Consider the following 27803-nt stretch of genomic DNA (forward strand, 5'->3'; position numbering starts at 1 on the left):
GCCACGTCGTACTGAGCCCTTCAACAAGCAGAACCGCAGTTTTTGTTGCATATTCTTAAATGAGAAACACATCTCATTACTGCTGATGAAAAGTTACCGTCAGTTACCTTTAATCTCAATTGGATACCTAAAGGAACTTGTAGCCAGCAGAGTTCATACTTAGGTTTGCATGCTTAATTGATCCCACAGTCATATTCAGACAGAGTCAGAGCCTTCACTCTACTAGGCATTTTAGTCTCAAGGAAGCCGCTCGTATGCATACTCATGAATCATGACTTGCTTGGAGAAACTGAAGTCTTTGCTGCCCACTAGACTGTTGTCCTGACAAGGTTCACGGGAGCTTGCACTCATGGACTGAGTTTAAAAGCGCTACAGTCCTAAGTTCAAAAGTGCTACAAAAGGTTACTGCATTCATCGCTTGCAAATCAGCGTAGTGACAAATAAGTGGGTAGAAAAATTTCTACACCCGAAGTTTCTTGGAGTGAAAGCAAACAAGCTTCCACGTACTTACTTCTATAAAGCAAACTTTTACTTTAACAAACTTTTTCCTAGGGACACTTGAAGTTCGTTCAGGTAAAGGTTCACTGTATGTCCTTATTGACAACGAACCCTACCCCTAGTTCTCGTCTCTCCGGCAAATCTCAATAACACAGTATATGTTCGCTCTTTAGCACAGTATATGCCTCTTCGGTCTCCTAACCTCACTAAGGCCAATCACCTCCTATTTCATCATCATCATGCTGACTATATGCACTGCAGGGCGAATGCCTCTCCCACATTTCTCGAATTAACCCGGTCCTGTGCTAGCTGCATCTACTTGCTCCCTGCGAACTTCTTTACTTCTTCCGCCCACCTAATTTTCGGCCGCCCCCTGCTACGCTTTCCTTCTCTTGGAATGCAGTTTGTTACCCTAAGCGACCATTGGTTATCTTCTCTTCGCACTGCGTATCCTGCCGATGTCCATTTCGTCCTGATTTCGACTAGAATGTCAGTGACTTGAGTTATTTCTCTGACCCACTCTGCACATTTCCAATCTCTTAATGTTATCCTTACCATTTCTCTTTCCAAAGCCCTCTGCGTTGTCCTCAACTTAAGTAGAACCCTCTTGGTTAGCCTCCACGATTCAGCCCCATAGGTGAGTACAGGTAAGATGCAACTGTTGTATACTTTCCTCTTGAGCAATACCTGTAAACTGCTAGTGAAAACCTGCGGGTGCTTGCCAAAGGCGCTGCATCCTAATCTTAATCTCCTTGTTATTTCCCTTTCATGGTTCGGATCGGCCGTTACTACCTGTCCTAAGTTTGTCATATTCGCCGACTACTTAAATTTCATACCCTCTAACAATACTGCTAAACTAGCCTCACTAGCTAGGGTTCTAGCTTTAAACGTTGCCAGGGTCGGTATCCAATTAAGGCCCGTCCGGAGCCAGACATTCTTAGCAACCTTTGCTGCATTTCATCTCTGACCATCGCTGCGGTGAGTTGCTTCGCATCCGCTGGGGACTGAGGGCCGGGGGTTTGTTAGATCATTCATAGGAGGTTATACACTCATATAGAAACACAATAATGCATAAACTTCCTGCCTATAACAGACCTTCCCATTGCAGCAGTCTCTTGTTGTCTATGCAAAATTATAATTCATTGTGCTTTTTCGTCGTTCTTTCACACTGCATTTACTTTTCACTCACCACGCTGCACAACTTTCTCTGAGACCTTGAAGTGCACTGACAATGTTCTCTAAATACTTTGCACATCACATTCTTTTTCACCTACTTTCAACTGTCCTGCAAATGTAACTCCAAGTTGCATGTAACTTACAACCTCGATGTATATTCTGAACGTTGATGCAGTGTAAGCCTGGAAAGGTAGAATGAATGATTGAATGAAAACTTTATTGGTTCTTTAAGAAGTAGTAGTGGTAGAGGACGGAGTCTTCGTCTTAGGGTCTGTTTCCTCCTTGGCCGTGGGTGGGCCCCCATACCAGGGCTCCACTTAGTCGGGCCGCCTCGCTTGCCTGTGCTATGAGTACCTCTGGGCCTGTAGCTCGCAGCTGGTGAGCCGGCTCTGCCATTGCTCCGCACTTGGTGTTTTGTGTTTGTGAAATACTTGATTCCTTCCGCACTCCCATGTGACATGGTATAGTGGTGGTTTTGCTCTGCACCATGGACAGTTGGCGCTTTATTGTGTTGGGAACATCTTATTTGTATGTATAAATTTGGGAAGGAGCCTGTTTGCAGTCTTCGCCATCCTGTGGCTTCCTCGTTAGATATATGTTTATGTAAATAAATAGAAATAAATGGATGAATGGAAAATGTAGGATTAAATTGTGACTTCTTTCCTCCTGTCCTTGTGTATCGTGTCCTGAATGGCTACAGTTGGGTTATGCATTGAGTAAATTTCATTATTGCACGAGCGGCTTTTGTCGCCCTGACTGCGATAGGTTTACGTTTGCATCTTTTCTTGACCACTTACAGCAGTTGTCAGCTCGGTGAAAAATAACACATGACAAGTACCTTGCGCTAGGAGTACGAACCACAACATCCTCCCGTGCACCTGTACAAAGTTCATCTCTATTGTGGTCACCAAAGGTACGAACATGGTAGTGCTGCACTACGTTAATGATTTGCTTCAATAATATTGGTACATGCTGAGTCCACCCCGACAATTAACGTGTGATGCCATCTATGTTTTATCCTATTTATTAAAGTGCTATTGCCGTTGGCTGAAAAAACATTACACGGTCCGCCTCAAAATCTTTCATCACACTTTGGATTGCTTGTACAGGGTTTAACGTCCCTAAGCACCTAAGGCTATGAAAGACGCTCTGGCCGTTTTGGAGAGATTCTCTACTATTACTACTAAACACGTAGGTATACAATACAACTCATGACTTCTTCTGGCTCCGACGCTCCTGCCAAGAGAGGACCTGTGTACATCAACACGAGGCTGTGAAGTGCTTGGCTGTGACGGCCCTTCATCAGAGCCAGAGCCAGGCGTGGACAGGGATGTACCCTGCAGACGTACAGATGTAATGGTTTCAAAGTGTCACTTATCACAATGTATTTTGTGCTTCCTCCGCACCGCATTATTTAACTTTTGTGATTGCAGCTGGCAGACTCATTAGGCAAAATTCACACACCTCACTACCATCGCTCATGTAGGCTGAGCGCCCGAAAACGGTCGAACTCGCCGGGCCCAGAAGTGACAGGATGCGGCCATTAACACCACCCAACCTCCCGCCACAAGTGGTCCTGCGATTTTCACGTAAGCTCGACTCTCGAAACCATTCTTCATTTACACTCACCTCGTCTCTGCCTCATATTGTGTGGCATCTGCACGAACCCGATGGACCCACTGTCGCCACGTCTTCATCCACTGGCTGCGTGTTTTTGTCGGGGGACCAGCCTCATTGAGAGCCCTCGTCAATTCTGACCACAGCTGCTGCTTCCCCGCAGCTTTAAGCTTTGGGGAAAGGTCTCCCCCGGAGCTTCCAAGGGTGGGGTTACTTTCCACAAAATTGATCATAGTAAACCTATACAGCCCCCCCCCCCCAGACAAAAGGACGGCGATTTTGGAAGGTTGTTTACCGAAGTAAACAAATTAGCCAAAACAAACGCCCATGTGATAGCGGGAGACTTTAATGCCAAAAGTCCAAACTGGGGATACCCAACGTCTGACCGAAAAGGCCAACGCATCTGGGACACTGCGGCAGGCCAGGGCTTCGAACTAGTAACGGACGAAGACCAACCCACAAGAACGGGCAACAGCGTAAGTGCAGACACAAGTCCAGACCTCACTTTCGTAAAGGGTACAAATCAAACGGAGTGGGAAAACACCCTAGAGAATCTAGGAAGCGACCGCTACATAGTCCAGCTCACAATGACGGCAGAGTCCACCAGACAGAAGCTTGGGAAAGCCCGCCTCACAGTCTGGGACGCATTCAGACAAGGGAGCAGGGACCTAACAGGACAGATTACGAGCATCCAAGAATGGTGCCAGCAGCTCAAACAAATACAGGAAACGTATACGAAGGAAGTAGACTGAACCGAGCGAGCACCAGAGGTGGACAAGCGCCTGCTTAGGCTATGGGAGGCAAGGCGCAGTCTCACCAAGCGATGGCGGAAACAAAAGCTAAACAGAAAGCTAAAGAAAAAGATTGCAGAAATCACAGCCAAGGCAGAAGAATACGCCACACAACTAGCAAGGCAAAACTGGCAGGAATTCAGCAACTCGCTAAACGGCACACTGAGCACGGCTAAGACATGGCGTATCCTGAAAGCCATGATAGAACCGGGAAAAACGTGGACCGAAAGCAACAAGACAATACAAAGACTAATCCACCAGTACGAAGGAACCGAGGACCAAATGATTGAGGACCTAAAGGCCAAATGTTGCGGGAAAGAAAGCCCAGCAGAATACAAAGGAAGTTATCCGGGCAAAGAGAATCCTGAGATGGACAGGCCGATCACGCTGGCAGAAGTGCACGAGGCGATGGAGGCCCTCACTAAAAACACGGCCGGCGGGGGAGATAAGATACGAAACTCCCTCATACGCAACCTCAGCGAGGGGGCAGTAAACCAGCTGACAAACTACCTCAACCAACTATGGGCCGAGGGCACAATCCCGGCCGAATGGAAACATGCAGAGGTGGTAATGATTCCCAAACCGGGCAAGAAATTACAAATCGAGAATCTGCGGCCAATATCCCTTACCTCATGCTTGGGAAAGCTGTATGAAAGAATAATTACGAAAAGAATCCAGCGGTGGATGGAACGAGAGCAAATCTATCCACACAGCATGTTTGGATTCAGGTCTAAGCTATCTACGCAGGACGTTCTCCTACAACTCAAGGAGGACATCCTAACCAACATCCCAAAAACAGGGGAAAACGTGGTCATGGCCCTAGACATCAAAGGGGCCTTTGACAACGTTAGCCACCCGGCCATAATGGAGGGACTCCAAAATATAAGCTGCGGGGAAAGAACTCACAACTATGTAAGAACCTTTCTAGCAGGCAGAACAGCCATCATAGGGCTGGGGGAGGTGAGAAGTCAGCCTTTCAGCACCCCCCACAAGGGAACCCCACAGGGGTCGGTGATCTCGCCCGTGCTCTTTAACATAGCCATGATTGGCTTGGCCAAAAGACTGGAAGAAATCGAAGACATACAGCATGCCATGTATGCGGACGACATCACGGTATGGACCAAGCGGGGCACGCTAGAAGAGAAGCAGGAAAGCCTACAGAGAGCCGCAACATGCGTAGAAGAATACGTAAGGGCAAGAGGCCTAGCGTGTTCAACAGACAAGTCGGAGCTACTCAGGGTGGCGAAGAAACCTACGAAGGCGAACCTGGAAATCAAGCTCGAAGGCCAAAATATACCGGAAAAAAACGTCATAAGGATATTAGGCATGTGGCTGCAGAGTAGCGGAAAGTGCAGCCACACGATCAGCCTACTGCGAAAATCAACCGAACAAGTCAGCAGAATGATTAAAAGAGTCTCCAATAGAAGGCATGGCATGAAGGAAGACGACACCCTTAAACTAGTCAGAAGCCTGGTAGTCAGCAGCGTGACATACTCCCTTCCCTACCACCCGGCAATCAAGAAAGAAAAAGAACAGGCCGAAGCTCTGATAAGGAAAGCCTACAAACGGCCCTAAACCTACCAAGAAACACCCCAAACAACAAGCTACTAGAACTGGGAGTTCACAACACCTTTGAGGAGCTGGCGACGGCCCAACTGGAAGCACAGCTAGAAAGGCTAGAACTCACGGAAACAGGCAGAAGACTACTGAGAAGACTAGGCTACCAGGCGGAAAACACGCCAGACCCAAACGAAAACATTCCAGAAGAAATCCGGCGAACCCTCAGAATTTGCCCGATACCACGAAATATGAATCCCAACCTACACGCGACCAGAAGACAGGCAAGAGCAGAATACGTGGAGAACCACCTAGCTAAAAAGGCATATACAGTATATACAGACGCAGGGCTATACCCGAGAGACAGATACAGCACCAACACGAGGATAGCAGCAGCGGTGGTTGACTACTCAGGCAACACGATCAGCTGCGCATCCGCGAGAGGAAGATCGGTAGTAGACGGAGAGGAGATCGCTGTGGCACTCGCAGCGGCCGAGGGCTATCGAAGAAACGAATCACAGGTTATAATAACAGACTCCAAGGCAGCCTGCAGAAGGTTCCAACAAGGAAGGATCTGCAGGGAGGCCCTACGCATTCTCCTCGGCGCAGGAGCCTCGGGCTATAAAGCAACACAAGTAGTTTTCTGGGCACCGGCGCACACCAACACAGAGGGCAACATGAGGGCAGACAGCCTGGTTCGCGGAATCACGCACCGAGCCTTGCTGACAGAAGACCTCGTGGACCCCGTGATGGTGGACCCGACGTACGCAGATATTTTAAATCACTACAGAGGCACCAGGTTAAAATACCCTCCGCCCCACAAGCGACTCACACAAGAAGAAGCGACCAGCTGGAGAAGACTGCAGACTGGCACCTTCCACAACTTATACATTCTAAACAAAATGTTTCCCACACAGTATAGAGATAGCTGCCCCTGGTGCGGAGACAGTCCGACCCTATACCACGTCACATGGGAATGTAAACAGAACTACACTTTCCACAAACAAACTAACCCGAGTGCGGAGAAATGGGAGGGCCTGCTAACCAGCTGCGAGCTCACCGCCCAAAGGGCATTGGTGCAGCACGCATGCGAGGTAGCCAGGCCCAGTGGAGCCCTGGAATGAGGGAACCACCCGTGCTAAGGAGTCTCCAACGGTGGCGAAGAAGGGGCTGCAGGAAGACTCTCCGAGACTAACCAAAAGACCTCAATAAAGTTTTTTCACTCACTCACTCACTCCCCGCAGCTGTAAGCTCTGGGGAAAGGTCTCCCCCGGAGCTTACAAGGGTGGGGTTCCCTTCCATAAAATTGATCTTTATTTCGTCCTAATCTTCGGACAGTCGCAACCGCGCCATCGCCTGGCACATATGAAAAATTCGGCTGAATGGTCTGCTAACGCATGCAAGACACACAAAAAAACAGCACTGATTTTTACACATCGTAAATTTATTTTTATTTCCTCCACGAAAAAAAAAGCCTCGCCTCGCAACTGTGTTTCTATGTTCTTCCAACGTCTCTGTTAATGGAAAGCGAGATCTCATTACCGTCTGCGCAAAGGTCCGATCACAACAGAAGCTTGCGTTTAGCAATCTTGCATACATGTGCAAGCTTTGCATGCAGGTGGTCAGGCGTCTTGCATTTTCAGCACAACTGCTAGGTGAGCGTCAAAAAACACCAGTAACAGTGTTCGTCGCTCCTCTTCCCTCTAAACAATGTCAAAAACCGCATCGTCTGTGGGAGCGAAGTACTTACAATCGCCCCGCCGCCGCCATTGCGAGCAGTCATCACCAAACGGTCGCTGCCAGGTTATTATCAGTTGCGTAGTCAAATGTTCTTCTCAACGTAAATTATGTTGCTTTAATACGTATATAGATGATTTTATAAATTATATCTTGCAGTTCTTACTGGGCTTTACTATCGCACTGTCTTTTTAACTTTCGTCTACTGCGTCACTACTTACGAGGAGGAGGAGGAAGAACATTTATTTCCGCCGAATATGGTGCAGCAGCCACCTACGTGTCCGCACGCAGGCGCCCGGGGAGGCAGTCTGTCACACCGCGGCCAGAGGACACCCGGCCTCGTCTAGGAGAAGAGGTCTTCAGCCTCGGCCGCCAGGCGGACGGCGAATCGCTGTGTTTTTTCGTCGGAGCTTCTTAGCGTGGTCTCCCATTCATCGCTAGTTTTAATCGCGTTGCGCCCTGGGGCACGAACGCATCTCCATATTATATGATCTAATGTTGCCACGTGGCCGCAAAATTTACAAATTTCGGTTTCTGCACCGTCCCTCTTCCGCCCTCTGGCACCCGTCCAACTCCTCCACAGGGGCGAAAAGAAATTTCGAGCTTGGAGTCTTCTCCAGTCGTACGATTCCTTTTTACTCAGGGATCTAACCGGTGGCGGATATATCCTCCGGTCTTTCTTCAAGTTGTCGGTTACATCCCTAAAAGTACCTATACCGGCGTGTGCTGGGGTCCAGATTATGGTCACGCTTTCGGCGAGAGACGACTCGTTCAGAAGTTTTGCAGCACGATTGCTGACTCTACCCTTGCTAAAATTTCTAACCGCCGCTTTGCTATCGCTGATGACGTGTTTCACACCTGGTCGTGCAATGGCAATGGCTATTGCAATGTCTGTCAACTCGCCTTATTTTTCTCTTGATTGTTGTTCGGCTGATCGACAAAGTGCAAAAATTCCTAAATTCCTACGTCCCTTTGACTTTTACATTAGGAACGCCTACACACACTATCGCCGTTTGTAATGACAACCGAACTGACATCCGGTTCCGGCGCTTCGACCAATCAGATGGCTCGAGGTCACGTGAGATAGCGACGCTTTCAATAACGACGCGAAATCGGAATACAAGCCCTGGTCGCGAGTTGGTGGCGTTTAAGGAGGCGCTGTATGGCCGTAGCAGTTGCATCTTGTGAACCCGGAGTAGCGATTTCCTTGTAAGCTTCATAGGAATCAGTAAGAATACGTATTGAACCAGTTCCGGTGCAAGGCACTGCTGACAAGGCTCCCCAAATCGCGAGGAGTTCAGCATTAAGCGGGGTACCTTGAGATAGGTGGCAAACATCTACAGTGAGATTGGTAGCGAGACTCCGCTAGTGATATATACTGTGCTTTTCTTTTCGTGTGGACGAAATATATATAGATTGCCAGTAAACTGATCAATTGAATGAAATGCTGGTTGTGTTCGACAAGGGGTACCGTCACGACAGGTCATGACATCACAAGGTGAACAATGCATATACCAAGCTGACGCCACCGGGCGTCCGATCCAGGCACCCATGCGCCCTTTCATTTGCGGCTTCTTCGAACGCCGCGCCGCAAACAAAAGGAGACCCAGCTGAATCAGAGGCGTTTGTGTAGCAGGCATCAGAGGAGTTCGAAATTGATGTACAGGATAGAAAAGGCTCAGTATCTGTCACAATTCTCCGCGTACATATTTACAATGCCCTAAAGAGAGGGAGGAATGTGAACCAGTAGTCACCCTCTTTACTCGAAGCATCATTCACCAACATATTCGCAATCGACGGTGGGAAAGGGGTGGCTATTCCTGGCTCTATGGGGCTAGGACAGGTAGGTCACCGCCACTTGCGAGGGGGGGGGGCGCTATCTTGCCACCATATTTTTATCTGTTTTAAGCCCTCATTGCACACGCTATAGGTTCGGTGGTGGGCGATGGCTGTTGCGGCGCGTATCTTTCTTTTCTTATTTTTCTTCCTTCTCTGTTTTCTCTTCTGTCCACACGAGGCAGCGGAGGTGGCTCAGCTACAGAGCCAGCAGCAAGCACGTGCATTTTATGGCGAAAGTCTTTAATGTGTTCCGCTTTTGCGGCGTTCTAATTGGCCGAGGCGGGATGCGTCCCTGCCATCTGCAATGCCACCCTTGAATGCGCGCTAAGGAAAGCCACGCGGTAGAAGCGATGGCGTACCGTCCAAGCTCACACTTGCCGGAGGAAATGCGATAGATACTGCGTGAGGGTGGGGGGGGGGGGGTGAAGGGTGCCTGTTACGGTTCCTGCGGGGCTGGGACGGGAGGGGGCTAGCCAGCCACTAATTTTTATCTGTGTAGGCCCTCAATGCACCCGCCACCGCTTAGGTGGTGGACGACGGCTGTCGCAACGCGCGTCTTTCTCTCCCTCTTTTTAGCGCAGCTCTTTGGCGCCCGTTCCTTTGTTTTGCGTCGGCGTCGGCCGCGCCGGCCTCGTAACCAGCTGCGCTTCCCTTTCATCCCCCCAGTTCGAGCCGGCGCTTCGGCAACCGGAGCCTCGCAGGAAGGAGGGGGGGGGGGTACACTCAGCGGCAAACGATGGGGGCACGAGTGCCGGCAGCAACCGGAGAACACGAGGAAAGGAAGGGGGGATCTGCGGTGGCAGCGCTAGCAGCGACTGACAGATGCCGCTGCCGCCGCTAGCGAGTCAAGAAAACGTGGCTGCGTTGAACGTGGGCCTCCCCTGATGTGGCTGGGGAAGGTAGGTCACCGCCGCTTGCGGTGGAGGCTAGCCTGCCACCGAATGTTTATCTGTTGTAAGCCGTCATTGCACCCGCCATCGCTTCGGTGGTGGATGACGGCTGTTGCTGCGGCACCCCTCTTTCTCCCCGTCTTCCTTTTCTTTCTTCTATATTTTTTCTTCTGTCTGCACGAGGAAGCGGAGGTGGCTCAGCTACAGAGCCAGGGGGTGGCTCTGTAGCTCTGTAAGACGAGGGGGTGCCCTCCTCTTCCTGCGTGGCGGCGAAGGTGCTCTCCGGTTGCCGGAACACCAGCTCGCTTTAAGCGGATGACGGTGCGCGCATCCGGCGTCAGCGGCATCAGTCATTCGCTGCTATCTGCTCGACGCGCAACGTTCCTATGCGCCAACGCGCTGCTTCCCGCAATCTCCAGATAACTCAACTGCTCTCTTCATTTCTCCAACCACAAAGCCTCTTTTTGCTCCGCCGGGGTGGTGCAGTGGTACGGCGCTCTACTACTGTGCCCAAGGATGCGGGATCGAATTCCGGCCTCGGCGGCCGCTTTAGATGAAGGCAAAAAGCAAGGTGCCCATGTGCTGTGCGATCTCAGCGCACGTTAAAGAACCCCAGGTGGTCGAAATTTCCGGAGCCCTCTACTACGGCGTCTCTCATAGTCTGAGTCGCTTTGGGACGTTAAACCCCACAAACTAAACCAAACAAAGCTTCTTTCATGACAGCCAAGAACTGTTAGTGGAGTGTTTCTTGAAGGAATGTGTGTGAAAAGGTAAAAAAGCTTTGTAGTTTTACATACGCGTCTTGCTCGAAATCTTTGCCTCAATCTATCGAAAAGGTGAAACAGCTGATGAGCTGTGCTCAAATTTTGCATTAGGAAGTAACGTAATCGTGGGTAATTTTATCTCTACTTTCTCTCTTCTGTCAGCACGAGGCAGCGAAGGTAGCTCAGCTACAGATCCAGTAGCAGGCCCGTGCCTTTTTATTTTCTTCTTCCTAGAGTCACAAAAATACTGCACTTTTACTTTCCTATACACCAATTATAACCATATGCAGCACTGCAACAAATCCAACAAGAGGCGATCGATGGGAGACAGATTATAGGATAGGAAGGGTAGGCTTTCGCCATTCTGCTCTTAATACGTCTAAGAGACCTTCTAATTTTTATTTTCCTCCTTCCTTCAGTTGCAACAATAAACGCGTAGCAGAATGCGGCACACAGGCATTCGCATTTCACCACTCTAGTCGACAAAGTGTCTCGTATTTAAAAAAAAAAAAACAGGCAGAAGGTCGGCCAAGGGATTAAAATCTGGCCTGCTAATCTGCACTGGGGAAGGCTAAGGGGAGACGAAAGAGGCTCATTATGGGTGACGGTGTGGGAAAATGATTATGAAAAAAATTATACAGGCAGAGCAGTTCCCTTTACAAGTGCGAATCGGTTCCGGTGGCGCACAAAAAAAAAGCAGAGTCCGCATTGCCTGGACACCGTTCCACTTGTCCTGCCAAGCGCCTAGCAGCAGTTCCTCCTACAGAGGCCTCTTGTCCAAATGCTTGAAGAAAACGACTAGAACATTTCTTTCACACGCATACACTATGCACTACCCGCCCTGCCCATGGCTATTTCTTCTTGAGCACTAAAATGTTTTTAACTCGGGGTATTTCTCTGACCCACACCTCGTGCTTCCGATCCCTTAACATTAAATATACAGTTTTGCGTTCCATACCGCTCTGCGTTGTCCTCAACTTAAGGACAACTCTTCGTTAACCTCCATGATTCAGCACCATAGGTGAGTACAGCAAAGATACGATTGTTGTATATACTTTCCGCTTGAGCGATACCAGTGCGCTTGTAGTCATATACTTCGAATACTTGCCAATTGCACCTCATCCCGATGTTATTCTCTTAGTTATATCCCTTTCATGGTCTTGATCGGCGCTTACTACCTGTCCTAAATACGCATATTCGCCTACCTTTTCCAGTGTTCGCTACCTATTGCGAACTGCTGTTCCTTCCCTAGGCAGTTTAACATTACCTTAGCCTTGTGTGTATTGATTTTCAAGCATCCCAAGCATTACAAAGTGGGCCATAAAGGGGGGGGGGATCTGATGTAGGCAATGCAGGATAGCCCCAGTCGGCCCAATATGGATGCTGTAAGAGGGGGCGACGTAAGCTGTAAGGGGGTTGTCGACAAAGCCCCGATGCAAGCAGCCCACGGGCAGCCCTTGAGAATTGGGACCGATGCAGGCGGCCCTTGCGGGGCTGCCCACATTCTTCCTGTATTGCCAAAAGTGCACAACCCACAACTTTCCCCGATGGTCCTACTTTGGACAGATTCGGGCAGCCGCGCTGGATGAAATTTTTTTTTTTATTTCGGTAAGCCCCTCGGATGACATAGGTCTGATGAGGGTTCAATAGATCAGGCCGGACTTGGGCTTGCCCACATTATCTCATAGGGGTCCGTCGCATATAATTGATTGGAAGCCCTAGTCCAAGTTATCCCAATGAATATTTATGAAAATAAATAAGCAAATATTGTATACATGTCTTTCCTTTGTAAACAGCTACAATAATAAATTACGCCGCCGGGGTGGCGCAGTGGTTACGGCGCTCGACTACTGTTCCCAAGGACGCGGGATCAAATCCCGGCTTCGGCGGCAGCTTGTACGATGTCAGTGCTCGTTAAAGAACCCCAGGTAGTTGAAATTTCCGGAGGCGTCCACTACGGCGTCTCTCATAGCCTTAGTTGCTTTGGGACGTTAAACCCCACAAACCACAATTATAAATTTCACAATAATTCATAACATTAGTCTAGCCTGAGGGCTCCAGTCCACCTTGTTCATGCTGTGGAGATGTGTGTTCTGAACAGTAATAATTTGCTGAGATTTACAGGCTGCCCACGGCAATCATATAAGGAGCATCAGTTAGCAATAAATATGTTTCACTACTTTTTTTGCAATTTGCATGAGCGCGAGAACTAAATGCCATTTAATATTTCTACCGGACTAAAAATCCCAAGAACTGTTATACAAATCGTCTATAATAGTATTATAGGGCAACGTCTAATACAAATAAAGGATGGAAAGAATGCTTGCACCATAGTGTTCGGAAACGCAGGTGCGTTCAGCCCCACTACGGCCAATATAGGACCCATAGCAGCATAAATTCGGCAGCCCCATTTGGGCTAGCACTATTTCGTGCGACAAGAGCCCCCATTTACGTTGCGTCAGCATTCTTAACAAATGTGACGAACATACAGAAGCTCTAGTTTCTATCCCCGCAAAGGCCAATCTGGGACCTGCAGCGGTTTTGTGTGTGCAGCCCCAATAAGGCTGGGTGTTTTTTCAACTAGCTAGAGACTAATAGCTGTTGCACGTGCCTTCACGTTCCCCACAAGGGACCGGTTTTGGTATCATGAGCGCACGCCCGTCTTCTAGCCCCATTACGGTCGGTGTGAAACCTACAGCGGATCTGTGTGCGCAGCCCCAATTTGTTTGGGTGTTGTTTTTCAACCAAGAGCCCACCTGCTGTTGCACGTGCCTTCCAATTGCTCACAACGGACCAATTTTGGTAAAATGCGGGCACGCCAGCCTTCCAGCCAGCGAGCGCCATTACGGTTGATGTGGAACCTAAAGCGGGTTAGCTAAGGTTGCCTCATTTGGACTTCACGGGGGCTTGCCCAAACTGAGCTGTGAAATGTAGTGATCGTGACTCCTTGCCTAACACATTTCTTTAGTTGATTGTTTTTTTTTCTTTAAGCAGAAGTATGGTTGCTGTGAACCGACTAAAGATATCTTGCAGTACTGTCACGTTCGGCTCCTCTACATTCTGACGTCGCAATGCTTGTACGACTGCCGAGGTTTATTCTGTGCAAAATACTTTTTCGTAATCAATGAATGCTATGTATAAGGGCTGGTATAATTCCCAGAATTATTATGTTCCCTGGTTGATGGTATGGATATAATCGATAGTGGGATACTCTTTGCAAAAAGTTGTTTAATCTTTTGATTGATAGGAATGTGAGATTGTGCTCATTCTGGTAACAATTACTTTAGGCGACAGATAGTTAGTCGGGCGGATGAGTTTAAGAAGTGCCCATGGTTCACGTGGATGCAGGTAGCAGAGGACCGGAATAATTGGAGGAATATGAAAGAGGCTTTCGCCCTGCAGTCCCCCTTGTTGCGCGGCACTCATCTGTTATCGTTTCTACTGAATGATGCAGGTTCTTCCTGACCGCGGCGCATATCGTGCCGACCTTGTCCTCGGCTGTACAGGGCACCTGTAAGCCGAAACTCCCGTGCACCTTCCTGAGACGATGGGTAACGCCGAGGGATAGGTCCAGTCCTGCTCTTTTTTCCATCGGCAATTTGTCTCGCGTTTGCGTAAAACATCCCAGGCTCCAGCAGGACTGTTGAGCACACAGTGCTCCAGAATTACCCATCACGGACAACGGAACAGATTTTATGAAGGAGGTGACCCAAGCCATCCTTATCTACCATCATAGAAGCCACCGACATGCAACAGCTTACCATCCTTATAAAGGGACTTATGAACCGCCTCAAAAAAGTTTTCCGGGTATGATCGCCATGTACTTCCACGTCGAGCGCAAGACATAAGACGCCATTCTACACTATTTCATATTCCCATATAGCACCTCCGTCCAGGCGAGGAACGTCGATCCCGTTTCAACTTATGCATAGCAGGGAACGCACAACAGCGCTCGACGTAATGCTACCGCACGTCTCAAAGAAAACCTCGACGTCGCCGCCTACATTCAACGTGCAGAGGGAGCGAGACGACTCGCCTGGATGCGGAATTAAGGCCGGGAACAAACCGACAGCAAGCGCTGCTATTTACGACAACGCGACGCTGATTACGAGCCGGGAGACCAAATGTGTATGCATGCCGATTCGCCGTCGCTGACTGAGTGAGAATCTCATACGACGACACTACAGCTCATGCCTCGTCCTTCGCCGCATCAGACAAGTGGACTATGAATTATTCCTCGACAGCACGTCAGCATCCAAGCGGCCCCGTCCGTGCACAGAGATCAGACATGTTGTTCGCCTGAATCCCTATACATGCGGTCATCATCACCAACCGTAGTATACCCACTGCAAGGTGGAGGCCTCTCTCATCGTCCTTTCAAATACTCCTCTCCCCTGCTAGCTACGTCCACTACCCTTGTGAACTTCTTAACCATATCCACCCACCTGTATTTCTGCCGACTCCTGGTACACTTTCCTCTACTTGGCATACGATGCTTTCCCATTTGGACATCCGTTATCCTCTCTTTGTACTAAATGTCACGCCCATGCCCATTGTTTATTCTTGATTTGGGCTATAAGGTCATTAACCGGAGTTATTTCTCTGCCCGTCTTCACACTTCTTGTCGTTTAACGTTACACCTAAATGTTTCGTTTTCCAGCTCTCTGAGTAGTCCTGAATTAAGTAGAAACCTTTTTTTAGCCCCCACTTTAGCCCCATAAGTCAGCGTAGTTATAGGATTAAACTTCTATACTTTTCTCTCGACCGATATCAGTAACGTGCCACTCATAATCTAGGAGTGCTTGCCAAATGCGCTCCTTCCCAATCTCATTCTCCTAGATATTTCTCTTTCATGGCATGGATCTGCGGTTACTACCTTCAATAAGTACACATATTCGCGTACCACTTCCCGTGCTTCGCCGAATATTGGAAACTACAGTTCCTTTCCTGGGCTGTTATAATTACTTTAGTCGTCGGCGTAAGGTATTTTAGGCTGGCCTTTTTGCTTTTCGTGTCAAGGTTATCAATCATTCTCTGCAATTTATCCCCTGAGTTACTTTATAAGGTAATCTCATCAGCGAATCGCCGATTATTGAGACATTCTCTATCAACCCTTGCCTCTAAGTTCTCTGTTCCAAATTTTAGATTACTTCCTCTAAGCTAGCTGTTAATATCTCGGGGGAGATCTTGTATTCTTGCCTGACACCTTTCTTTATGGGATATTATTACTTTCGTTCTACAGAACTATGTCTGCTCTACCGCCGTCATAGATATCTTCTACTAATTTCACATACTGCTCATGTATACCTGATTTCGCATTGCCTAAAAGCTTGTCGATGTTTTGACATAGTCAAGTCGCTTACGCGCTAAAGGCCCGTTAACGCATCAGTTTTTAATGTTTATGTTCAGCCTTCCCTGCTTATTTTGTAACATCGAAGCGACGTTTTTGATGGGAGTAATGCCACGAATTTGTAAACTTGATTTGTACGTCCTAGCAGAAGCCTGCGTGCGGCGATATCATTTTTCATAAACAGTACAGAAAGACCTTGGGATTCCTTGTTTATTTACACGGTGTGGCCGAGAAGCAGATTTATCACTTTCATTGTCGAGCAAGATGAGCCGAGATGTGTCTTGAATGGTTCCAGCCACTCGCGTCTGTTTCCCCAATGTTCTAAGTTGCGCTTATAACCTATTCTTTATTCACCTGGTTCTGCGCCGACTTTAAGTCGAGCGCTGGCAAGGTGATGGGGCATTCGTAGTTCGTAACCGACAAGCATGATTCCGCCCTTACAAAAATGTCTATGATCACTTTATGCGATGTCTTTAGACAATATGATCATAGAAGCTATCGACCATCAAAAGAAAGTCTTTAGAACACGTATGATCTATGTATGACCTCCCTTCCGACAATTGGCCACCGTGATTGAATAGAATGTATTTACATAGAACGTATTTATACCTCCTATGATTAGCCTATTGATAGCGTATATGGACACTGTAACGACTATGTTCCGATAATTGGCTACCGTTATTTTAAAGAATCGTGTTCATACAAAGTATCAATATCTTGTGTTATGCTAACTATATTTCAAGTGTCCAATAATAATGTGTATTTTATTCACTGTTCACATGCGTGTAATATTTCGTGAAAAGTGAGTAGTGAAAGAAACAGATGCGAATTCATACCTTCATTTATTGCACAAACCCTTGACACAGAAACACTTGGTTTCCGATGGCAACGACACTGTGTGTTTGATGTAGCGGCCATATCAAATTTATCATGGTGTCACCTAGAAAAGAAATATACATGCTCAAAATTTCTCTGCCAATTTCACACGCTTTGTGCTAGCATCACACACATCTCTCTTCACTCAGATGCATCTTTTTTCCTCAAAATATGCTAACAGGTTTCCAACCACTTTCTGTACAAACTATACTGCAAAACACCCTCAGGAGATAGAGACTATTGCTGTGTTTAGTTGTATTCCTTTTGATCCTCTATATCATTCGACATTAGTTTATCACAATAGGGACCCAGGAAACAAAGGAGTGAAATTTACACGCCAGTATGCTTGGTCATCAGATAAACTCTCTCCTCTGCCATTTGCTACATCAAGCAAATACACATGTTGAACAAAACTTGAAGTTGGGCTAGATGGTGCATTGTAACTTGACTGAAGATAAAGCGCACGAGAAGACACACACAAGAGAAGAAGACACAGGACACGCGCTAACTCATATCTGGTTTATTTGCAGCAATAACAGCAAATATATGCTGAAAAGGGGTCATGCGCAGTACATAACAATCACATAACGACAGAGAAAAAATATAAGGCAGATTACAAAACATGATCAAGGAATATCACAAAACCCGATCAAGAACACTGATCTCTGCCTTCCAGAGCCGCACCGACGTATCGCTGACACACCTATCTCCCCTTTTCCCCGATATGGAATGCTTCCAAAAGCTCACGCGCTGTCTTATCACGGCCTCTGCCCAGAATCTTAATGTCAGCCAGTCGCGGCTCGCACGCAGTGCAGTTCGCGCAATGCGCTGCCAAATTTGTCCCTCCACTCATTAAAGCCCGCAAATGATCCCCTGCTCGATCATTAATACAGCGCCCGGTCTGGCCAATGTAGGCCTTCCCACAGGTAAGCGGGATCTCATATACGACCTCCATGCAGCAGTCGACAAACCGCTTAGAATGTTTTTTCTCACGACCGCTCGATTTTCCAACACGCGAAATGCGTGAGCAAAGCTCCGCCATCTTCTTCGGAGCGGAGAACACCACCGGCACGCCATGCCTGTTCGCCACTTTCTTCACGTGGTGCGCAACCTTAGCATATACGGTACCACAACAAGTTTGGCCGTATTTCTCACCGGAGCAGTTTTCTTCCCAAACATGGCTCGCTTGGTTTTGGGAAGAAAACTGCTCCGGTGAGAAATACGGCCAAACCTGTTGTGGTACCGTATATGCATAAGGTTGCGCACCACATGAAGAAAGTGGCGAACAGACAAGGCATGCCGGTGGTGTTCTCCGCTCCGAAGAAGATGGCGGAGCTTTGATCACGCATTTCGCGTGTTGGAAAACCGAGCGGTTGTGAGAAAAAACATTCTAAGCGGTTTGTCGACTGCTGCATGGGGGTCGTATACGAGATCCCACTGACCTGTGGGAAGGCCTACATTGGCCCGACCGGGCGCTGTATTAATGATAGAGCAGGGGATCATTTGCGGGCTTTAAGGAGTGGAGGGACAAATTTGGCAACGCATTGCGTGGACTGCACTGCGTGCGAGCCGCGACTGGCTGACATTAGGATTCTGGGCAGAGGCCGTGATAAGACAGCGCGTGAGCTTTTGGAGGCATTCCATATCGGGAAAAGGGGAGATAGGTGTGTCAGCGATACGTCGGTGCGGCTCTGGAAGGCAGAGATCAGTTTTCTTGATCGGGTTTTGTGATATTCCTTGATCATGTTTTGTAATATTCCTTATATTTTTTCTCTGTCTTTATGTGATTGTTATGTACTGTGCATTGTTATGTACTGTGCAAATAAACCAGATGTGAGTTAGCGCGTGTCCTGTGTCTTCTTCTCTTGTGTGTGTCTTCCCGTGCGCTTTATCTTCAGTCAAGTTACACATGTTGAGCGGCAACATATCAGTACGTATACATACATTTTGGTGCATGCTACCAGCAAGTGATGCCACTATGCCTGTTTGCTCCCATTTTTCCTGAGTGATGCCTATGTTAGCCATAGCAGATAACACACACACCTAAGTAATTACTGAAGGAGATCAGCTACACCAAGCACCTAGGTGAATACAAGAGCAATAATAGGGAATGATGAAGTATATTATAGTTACCCTACAATATGCAGTCACACATACTTTTTGCTACATATGCAGGTAACAAGTCTCAATAGTGTATTCCCAGACAGTAAGAAAATAAGAAAGTGCCACTCATGCCCATCTTTTCCTTTCAAGAGCTTGTCACCAAGGTAAAATCTTTATCACATATGAAAGCAAAATTTAGAATACCTTTCTTTTATAAGAAGTCCACATGGATGCTGAAGAAACTACGCTGCTATGTCCCACTGCTACTTGTCCCGGAAGTCAGGTTGCCTTGTTACTTGTCGGCACAGACCACGGCAACAGGGTGTCTCCAGATATGGTCGAATGAAGCAACAAGAGGACTGCATATGCATATGAGAACACTAGTCAGAACAGCACGAAGGAAGATTTTTTGAATAATAAAGGAAAAGTCAAATGCACAAGTAAAAGAAACATAGGAGGAGTATTTCATATGGTTGCTGAGTGACAGTATGAAAAGCCCAGAATTGGAAACGCAATGCTCCACTGAGGAAAATTACATAATCATAAAATACATAAATACATAATAATCTAGGTAATCTCGGGAATAGTGGCAAGTCTTATGTAGGCACTATCTTTTGGAGATACGTGGAAAGACAAGTCAGATGGGGTGGTAAAAAATGACTGGTTTGGTTTATGTGGTTTAACATCCCAAAGCAACCCAGGCTATGAGAGATGCTGTAGGGGAGGACTTCAGAGCGTTCGACGAGCTGGGGCTCTTTAACGTGCACTGACATCGCACAGGACATGAATGCCTTTTTGCTTCAATTTTGGGTTTACTGCTGAGCTGGTCGTACTCAAAATAGGTTGGCGCTACTTTTATTTAAATTTAGACAAGGTCCTTTTGAGGATACAAGACTTGCATGTGTCCCAGACACAATCAGGGAGACATGCTAGCCCTGTACAAAGGCTTAAAACGTGGAGAGCGTGTCTCATTAAAACCCACCCGGCCCCGCATTATCACCTTTTAGTACCTAGTATTGCCTGCTTTGGCTCGTCAATAGTAGGCTACCGACAATAGGAGCTAAATTATTTCATCCTTAAAAAATCATGCAGCTTACTGCTGGAATATGCAGTCACACATAATTTTTGCTACATATGCAGTTAACAAGTCGTAATAGTGTATTCCCGAGAGTAAGAAATCAAGAAAGTGCCATTCATGTCCATCCTTTCCTTCAAGAGCTTGTCACCAAGGTAAAGTCTTGATCAAAATGAAAGTCAAATATAGAAGAAATACCTGTCTTTTATAAGAAATCCACATGGATGCTCAAGAAACCATGCAGCTAGGTCCCACTGCTACTTGTCCCGGAAGTCAGGTTGCCTAGTTTTTACTTGTCGGCACAGACCACGGCAACAGGGAGTCTCCAGACATGGCTCAATGAAGCATCAAGAGGACTGCATATGCATACGAGAACACTAGTCAGAACAGCTGGAAGAAAGTTATTTTGAATAATAAAAAAAAGGAAAAGTCAAATGCACAAGTAACAGAAACAAGGAATACTTCATATGTTGCTAAGTAACAGCATAAAAACAGCACAGAATTAGAAATACAATGCTCCACAGAGGCAAACTGCAGTAAAATGCTTGTGCACAAAATTTTCTTCTAGAGTGGAAGATTCAGTGATATATGCAAGGGGTTACGTGTATCTATTGTGCATGCATACGGTACTATAGGAATACATTACTGTCTGGGAAGTCAACCTCCACACCACCAGGTATCAAACTATTTCAGAAGTTTCTGAAAGATTTCTATGCAATAACAGGAAGATCTTTCACTATCAAACACAGTTGCAAACAACACTAAAATCTAATGAGCACATGTATGTTTCTCTTAAAAATGTGCCGACGAAGGAAATGTAGTTGCTGCTCCTTTTATTTATTTACTTGTAACTAATACTGCATCATTTCCAGCTATAGCATGCGTGAACAAAATGCAAACAAACAATAAAGGTGAGCAAGCTTATCTAAAGATTTAGAATGACTTTTTGTAATAAAATGAACAGAAATCATTTAACTAGCCATGTACAGGAGACAATGCATGTACTAAAGCAGAGCTGCACAGATTTAAGAGCCTTAAAAGCTCTAGCAAAACACCCTTCTTGTCACTGTTGCCTTTTCACAAACACTACAGGCTGGCCGAGAGCTAGTTTTGATACAATACCTCTAAGTATCGCATTTAAACTGATCACTTCTTCAAATACATTGATAAACACAGGTACACATGGCTGAGCTTTCAAAACATCATCTGTTGGACAAAACCCTCATTATACTCTTGGATAGGTCTGATAATAAAGATCAGCATGGCGAACAGCCATTCAGCGCTTCCATGCGCTATGCAAGCTTAATAGCCTTATCATATCTTACAGAACACTGTTGTAATTTTCCACACCTGAGAACCAAATTCCATGGGGGTTTAAAAGGACATCTTTGAGCAAAGTTCACTGTAGGATATTGCCCCCAAAAAACCCTAGTCACAACAATCTATAAACACATGTTCGACAGGCCCCGACTTTCTGCACAAAATACAGTTCACATCCCATGGCAGAAAGATCTCTCTCTGCCATCTGTTCATCCAGGCAGAACCCAAACATGCAATTTAAGAAAGAAGATTTTTAGCAGGCTGTAAAGGCATTCGTTTTACATGTTCGGATGCATTATTATTTGATAAACACAAAAGGGCCGCCACACTGATACTTCTCTTCGTCTTGCAGCCCACCCCTTCTGTAACAAGCCCCCTCATGTTTGCAGAACTCAAAAACACAAAACAATTAAAGGGCCACTGTCCAGGGAAGACCCTTTTAAGAAAAGGAGCCCAGTGTTTCGATCAGGTACCGGAGATAGTCTGTGCAAAATTCTACAGCGACACGCGCGCCACAAAGCATCGAAAATACAATTCAAAGCTCCCTCATGCTCTCCTTTGAGAAGCCAGCTTCACCGCTCCCTGCGCTGGCCCAACGGGCCACGATAATGACGTACGTACCGGGAACGACGTCAATTGGTCCGTCTCGCTGACTGACGGGAGAAAGATGGGTGTCTACCGCTCGCAGCGCGCTTTTCCCTCGCCACGGCCAGGCTGAATCCAGCGGCGCGCGCTCCCTCGACTGTTTCTTTTTTTTTCGCGCTCGCGGAGAGCCACGCCCCACCTCCCGCCAAACGCGAGGAGGGAGGGGAATTTGTATTGCGGAGGCTAGACGACCTCGGGCAGGAGAGTGAAAAACCTTTGCGAGGGAATGGAAGGAGAGAGGCATGACAGAATCGGGTGATTGCGGTGGCTGTAACTGCGTTATTAGTTACTCTTTTCAAAAACATTTTGCGGCCTTGCGTTCTAGGGGCGAAGTCTCACAGTCACCGGGGAAGAAAATATTTTCGACCGGAGGGTGGACAGTGGGCCTTTAAACAAAAAATGTTCTCCAACAGATAAATATCAACATATTACTTTTGTTATTGCTAGTAACTATTTGGCTCTAGGGTTAACGATGCATTTATTTAGGTTGTGAATAAAATGAGTTCGGAAGTTAATTGCAAATCTTGGTGACGAGCAAGAAAGTAAATATTTGTGTATATGTTGCTTTGAGCAAAGTAAATGTTCTCATTCAGTCACAGAAAAACAGAATACCACTTGAACGAACGTCACTTCGACGATGTATTCAGTTGTACGAACTTTATTAAATCCCCCCACTGAAGCTCTATTGAACACTGTGCAAACACACTTCATTTTAACAAACTTCAGTTATTGCTCATTTCAGTTCAACGAACATTTTCTGCTGTGCTATCCTGTGTCTTCAAAGTCATGCTGAGCACTTAAAAAAGCACAGTCCGCACTCTTTGTAGCATATTTTTATGTTAGGAAGCACTCTTCATTATCGCGTGAAGAAAAATGGCCGTTATTCAGCTTTAAAGTGAATTGGCTGTCTAAACTAGCTTACCAAGATACTTTGTTGGGCGAGTTAGTGCTTATTCATTATTAATATAAACAGCGCGAACACGAAAACAAGGGACAAGAAACAAGAAAACCACAGTACATGCTCTGGCTCACAACTAAGCCTAAGCCGTTTACTCCAAGGCCCAGAAAAACAAACATGAAGAAAACGAAACAGTCACGTGAAAAAAACCCCTGGGTTCACCTGCTGCATAAAAATTACTTTAAAAAATCACTTAAAAAAGACACCTCTTTGCTTGAAAGAGCCAGAGACGTCTTGCTGACACACTTATTGTCCGTTGAAATAAAATACGCTTCCACTATCTCTCTCGTTATCTTCTCTTTGTGGCGATATAAAATCTTAACACTGTCAAACTTAGGAGTGCACTTCTTCTCCTTCTTCATTATTTCACATGACTGGCAATGGGATACCATAAACGTTTTGTCCTTTCCAATTTCCAAGTTGTTACAGTGTTCCTGTAGTCTCTTACTTATACACCGTCCAGTTTGTCCTATATAACTGGCTCCACAAGAGAGTGGAAGCCTATACACAACACCTGTTTTGCATCCAGCAAAACAGGTGTTGCCCAGCATGGGTGAGAGGAAGAGGAAGGTTGCCGTTGTACCGTATGTGCACAGGATTTCGCATGGCCTCAAAAATGTAGGCAAGAGGTATAATGTGGACGTCGCACTGACCGCCCCGCTCAAGATGAAGAGGATCTGCCCGGCTGTTCAAAGGCAAAGAGAAGAGAAGAAGCAAGAATCTGGGGTGAAACATTGAAAACCTCTATGTTGGATGCAAAACAGGTGTTGTGTATAGGCTTCCACTCTCTTGTGGAGCCAGTTTTATAGGACAAACCGGTGTATAAATAAGAGGCTACAGGAACACTGTAACAACTTGAAAATTGGAAAGGACAAAACTTTTCTGGTATCCCATTGCCAGTCATGTGAAATAATGAAGAAGGAGAAGAAGAAGTGCACTCCCAAGTTTGACAGTGTTAAGATTTTATATCGCCACAAAGAGAAGATAACGAGAGAGACAGTGGAAGCGTATTTTATTTCAACGGACAATAAGTGTGTCAGCAAGACGTCTCTGGCTCTTTCAAGCAAAGAGGTGTCTTTTTTAAGTGATTTTTTAAAGTAATTTTTATGCAGCAGGTGAACCCAGGTTTTTTTTTCACGTGACTGTTTCGTTTTCTTCATGTTTGTTTTTCTGGGCCTTGGAGTAAACGGCTTAGGCTTAGTTGTGAGCCAGCGCATGTACTGTGGTTTTCTTGTTTCTTGTCCCTTGTTTTCGTGTTCGCGCTGTTTATACTAAACTAGCTTGTGACCAGATGAATCCATAGCTGTCTTTGCACGCTTAATTAGCTGTACAGTCATAGCCAGTCAAAGCCAGATCTTCAGCCCTACTAGGCCCTTTAGCTCCAAGAATTGCGAATGTGTGCATTTTGGTTAACCATGATCTGCTTGGAGAAAATGAGCCTTTTCTCCTCAGCAGGCCGTTGTGATAGGCAAGATTCTCAGGAGCTTGCACAGTAATCGAGTTCAAAACCACTGTAGTCCTTTCAAAAGTGCTGCAAAAGGTTACGCATTCTTCACTTGCAAATCAGCGCAATGACAAATAAATAGGTCCAGATAAGATTTGAACGACCTAAAAATCTGTGACAGATTTTCTCTTCTTGGGCTCTAAGATTACCTCGGAAGGAGACTGCAGCCATGAAATTAGGAGACGCCTGCTTCTGGGAAAGAGAGCAATGGTTAGCCTTGACCGCCTAGTAAACAGCAGAGACATTAGTCTGCCAACCAAGATCCGTATAACTCGTGCTATGGTCTTTCCAGTTGTGATGTATGGATGCGAGAGTTGGACTGTGAAAAAGGCTGACCGCCGAAGAATTGACGCGTTTGAATTGTGGTGCTGGCGAAGACTCTTGAGAGTTCCTTAGACTGCCAGAAGATCAGATCAGTGGATATTATCGACCATAAACCCTGACTGCTCATTGGAGGGTCAAATTCTAAAGTTAAAGCTCGGCTACTTTGGTCATCTGATGAGAAGAGAGGAGTCGCTGGAGAAAGATCTGATGTTGGGAAAGGTTGAGGGTCGCCGGAGAAGGGGTAGGCAGCGAACGCAATGGTTAGATGGCATCCTCGAGGTACTGCAGATGAAGTTATGTGATGTTAGGAAGATAGTGAGAGACCGGAAAGCGTGGCGTGACATTGTCCATAGGGTCATGAAGAGTCGGACACGACTGAACGACTGAAGTGAATAATTCTTGAAGGTAATGGAAACAATCTTCCACGCATTTATTTCAGTCCAATAAACTTTCATTTCAACAAACTTTTTCCTAAGGTCCCTTGAACTTTGTTCAAGTGAAGCATCACTGTATGTGTAAATATGCTGAGGCAGTCTAAATAAACAGTAACTGAATGTCAGCATGAACATGCACACATATGCACAGTGCAGTCAGCTATATTATGAAACTATTATCAATGAGCTATAAAAACACAGGTTTACTCAATTTTGCCTCAACTAGAAATAGTAGGTACTACTGCAATAAAACAGCTAAGTATATCTCCTGTTTTAAAGCTCTGAAGAGGCCACGAAAAATTTTCTTTAGTGCAGACTATGAGCAAGATTCACCAACACGTCAGTCTTGCGCTAAAAACACAGCAAGAATCATATAACAACACCGAGCTGGTTTCAAGCTTTGCTTTAATGAAGCCTGTTAGACATCCGCCCTTTATACTCTCAAAAGAAAACAATAAATGCAAGAAAGCATGAACCAGTAAAAATTTTACAGTTATAAAGCAAACACACGAATGCAAAAAACATCAGCATGAACCAGTAAAAATTTTACAGTTATAAAGCAAACACATGAATGCAAAAAACATCAGTATGTGACACCTACCATTTTAATGTCTCCTTTACAGGAAGGATGCTTTAGGGCAGGGCATCCATGGCTGATAGAATAAACTGCCTCAACAGATTCATGACGCTGTCTGCTTCATATTCAGGCAGCACTCCCTCGATGGCAGATAAAATCTGCTGCAAAAGCAGTTTGACAATGCAATTGCATCAGCTGGACTGCAAGCATTATTGCCAAACAAGCCGTAAACGCAGTAAAAGAAAGACTTCATTAAATCCATGCTTCGCAAATCCATAACATATCATTACTTTCCCTATACTACTAAAGAAAAGCTGTCTCAGAAAATGAATTCCTAGCAGCTCTAGGTCACATGCCATAAGTTACCAAAAAACTCGATCCTATCATCTGTTTCAATTCTGACCCTTGTCAGCAATGTCAAACATAATAAACGAAGAACTTCCATAGTTGAAATTCACTTTTCAAGATATGCTGTTTCTCTGTGAAGCTTAAAGGTTCTTAGAAATTAAACAAAACAGAAGACTAAGTTTGAAAGCTCTAACCACTTACTTCACAGCCAATTGTTAGTTTGACTCACATAACTTGCCACGCCTCCGTAAAAAAAAAAAAAGAAAAGAAAACCGTTGGGACTTAAATAAACAATACGTACTGACCTACTGAGGATACAAATATAACTATTACTGTGTTGGAGTCTGCGAATTGTTATGAATAAAACGATATATCAACCTCCCCCCCCCCCCCCCCTCAATCTGTGCCTACTCGAAAGGAAAGCTTAAAACACCGTATAATTTTACGCGCAAAAGTCGTTGCTTATGGACTATTCCTATCAACCTCGAATTACTGGCTCTATGTGCAAATAGCTCAGCAAAGAAACCCTATAAATAAAAAAGATAGGTAGCGAGCGATCGCACACATCTGATGGAAGATAAAAATAGCGTCTACATCGCTTTCACGCAGTACAAGGCCTCTCTCAATATTTGAAGCTGACAGTTATGGCTGCGAGGCAAAGCAGTTGTTTACGTTTGAATAATTGGTAATAACTCCGCAAAAACAAACGCCTTAACTATCTGAACTTTGTTGCAAAATGATCGGAAAGAGGCCGCGGACCATCGAGGATCACTTTTTAGAACTTAACTAGGTGCTAAAAAGGCTAAACGATGAAAAATCTTCCTAGCAAATTGGTCGTGCTGTGTGCAGCAAATTAAAAAATGGGTAAACGCGTGTAAGTTAAAAACTGCTCAGTTCAGAAACAAAATTTTCCGTGAGTATGCGCAAAGGGTTTATAAAAAAGGAATGCAAACGTTTGGCAACTTACATTGAAGATTTCTGGCAGAAAGAAGTATTTTTTTCCGTGCTCGACGTCGCCAAACGCCGCCTCCCCGAGAAGTTTTTTTGCAGGTCGTCTGGGTCTTCGGTGCACGATCACGTGACGCAATCACGTGACGCATGCCTCTTTCGGTGCACGATCACGTGACGCAATCACGTGACGCATGCTTCTATTTTTGCAGGAATTCTGAGAGCAATCACGTGACACATGGGTGCCGTAGCCAAGCCGTAGTCTCGGCGTCCGCTCACGCGTGGATCGTGGAGTTCGCTTTTTTTTTGTTTGTTTTTTTTTTAGTCGCGCTGCCGCGCCGAGGTCGCCGCGCTGCTCAGACGAAAGGCGGGAAGCGTGGAATGCCGAGCGAGCGCCGGTTCTGTGCGTTCGCAATCTTTTGCTTTCGTTCTTTTTCTTCCGGTGGTTTTGTGGGGTGGCTGGTATTCGAGG

The 27803-nt window shown here is 46.1% G+C and overlaps 1 long non-coding RNA gene across 2 annotated transcripts; it reads right to left on the reverse strand.

Moving 5' to 3' along the window:
- Positions 1–17042: 17042 nt before the first annotated feature.
- On the reverse strand, positions 17043–27460 carry LOC146200873 (uncharacterized). 2 transcript variants are annotated; one of them, XR_014705278.1, is made up of 5 exons: positions 27351–27460; positions 26060–26196; positions 20472–20629; positions 19403–19557; positions 17043–17159 (listed from the first exon to the last, which is right to left on the reverse strand). It is a non-coding gene; the product is annotated as an uncharacterized LOC146200873 (long non-coding RNA). The 2 variants fall into 2 exon arrangements; XR_014705279.1 differs by lacking the exon at positions 20472–20629.
- Between the last annotated feature and the right edge of the window lie 343 nt (positions 27461–27803).

This window comes from Amblyomma maculatum, chromosome 2 (genome assembly GCF_055883805.1).
Source record: "Amblyomma maculatum isolate TAMU_Amacu chromosome 2, ASM5588380v1, whole genome shotgun sequence".
NCBI lineage: Eukaryota > Metazoa > Arthropoda > Arachnida > Ixodida > Ixodidae > Amblyomma > Amblyomma maculatum.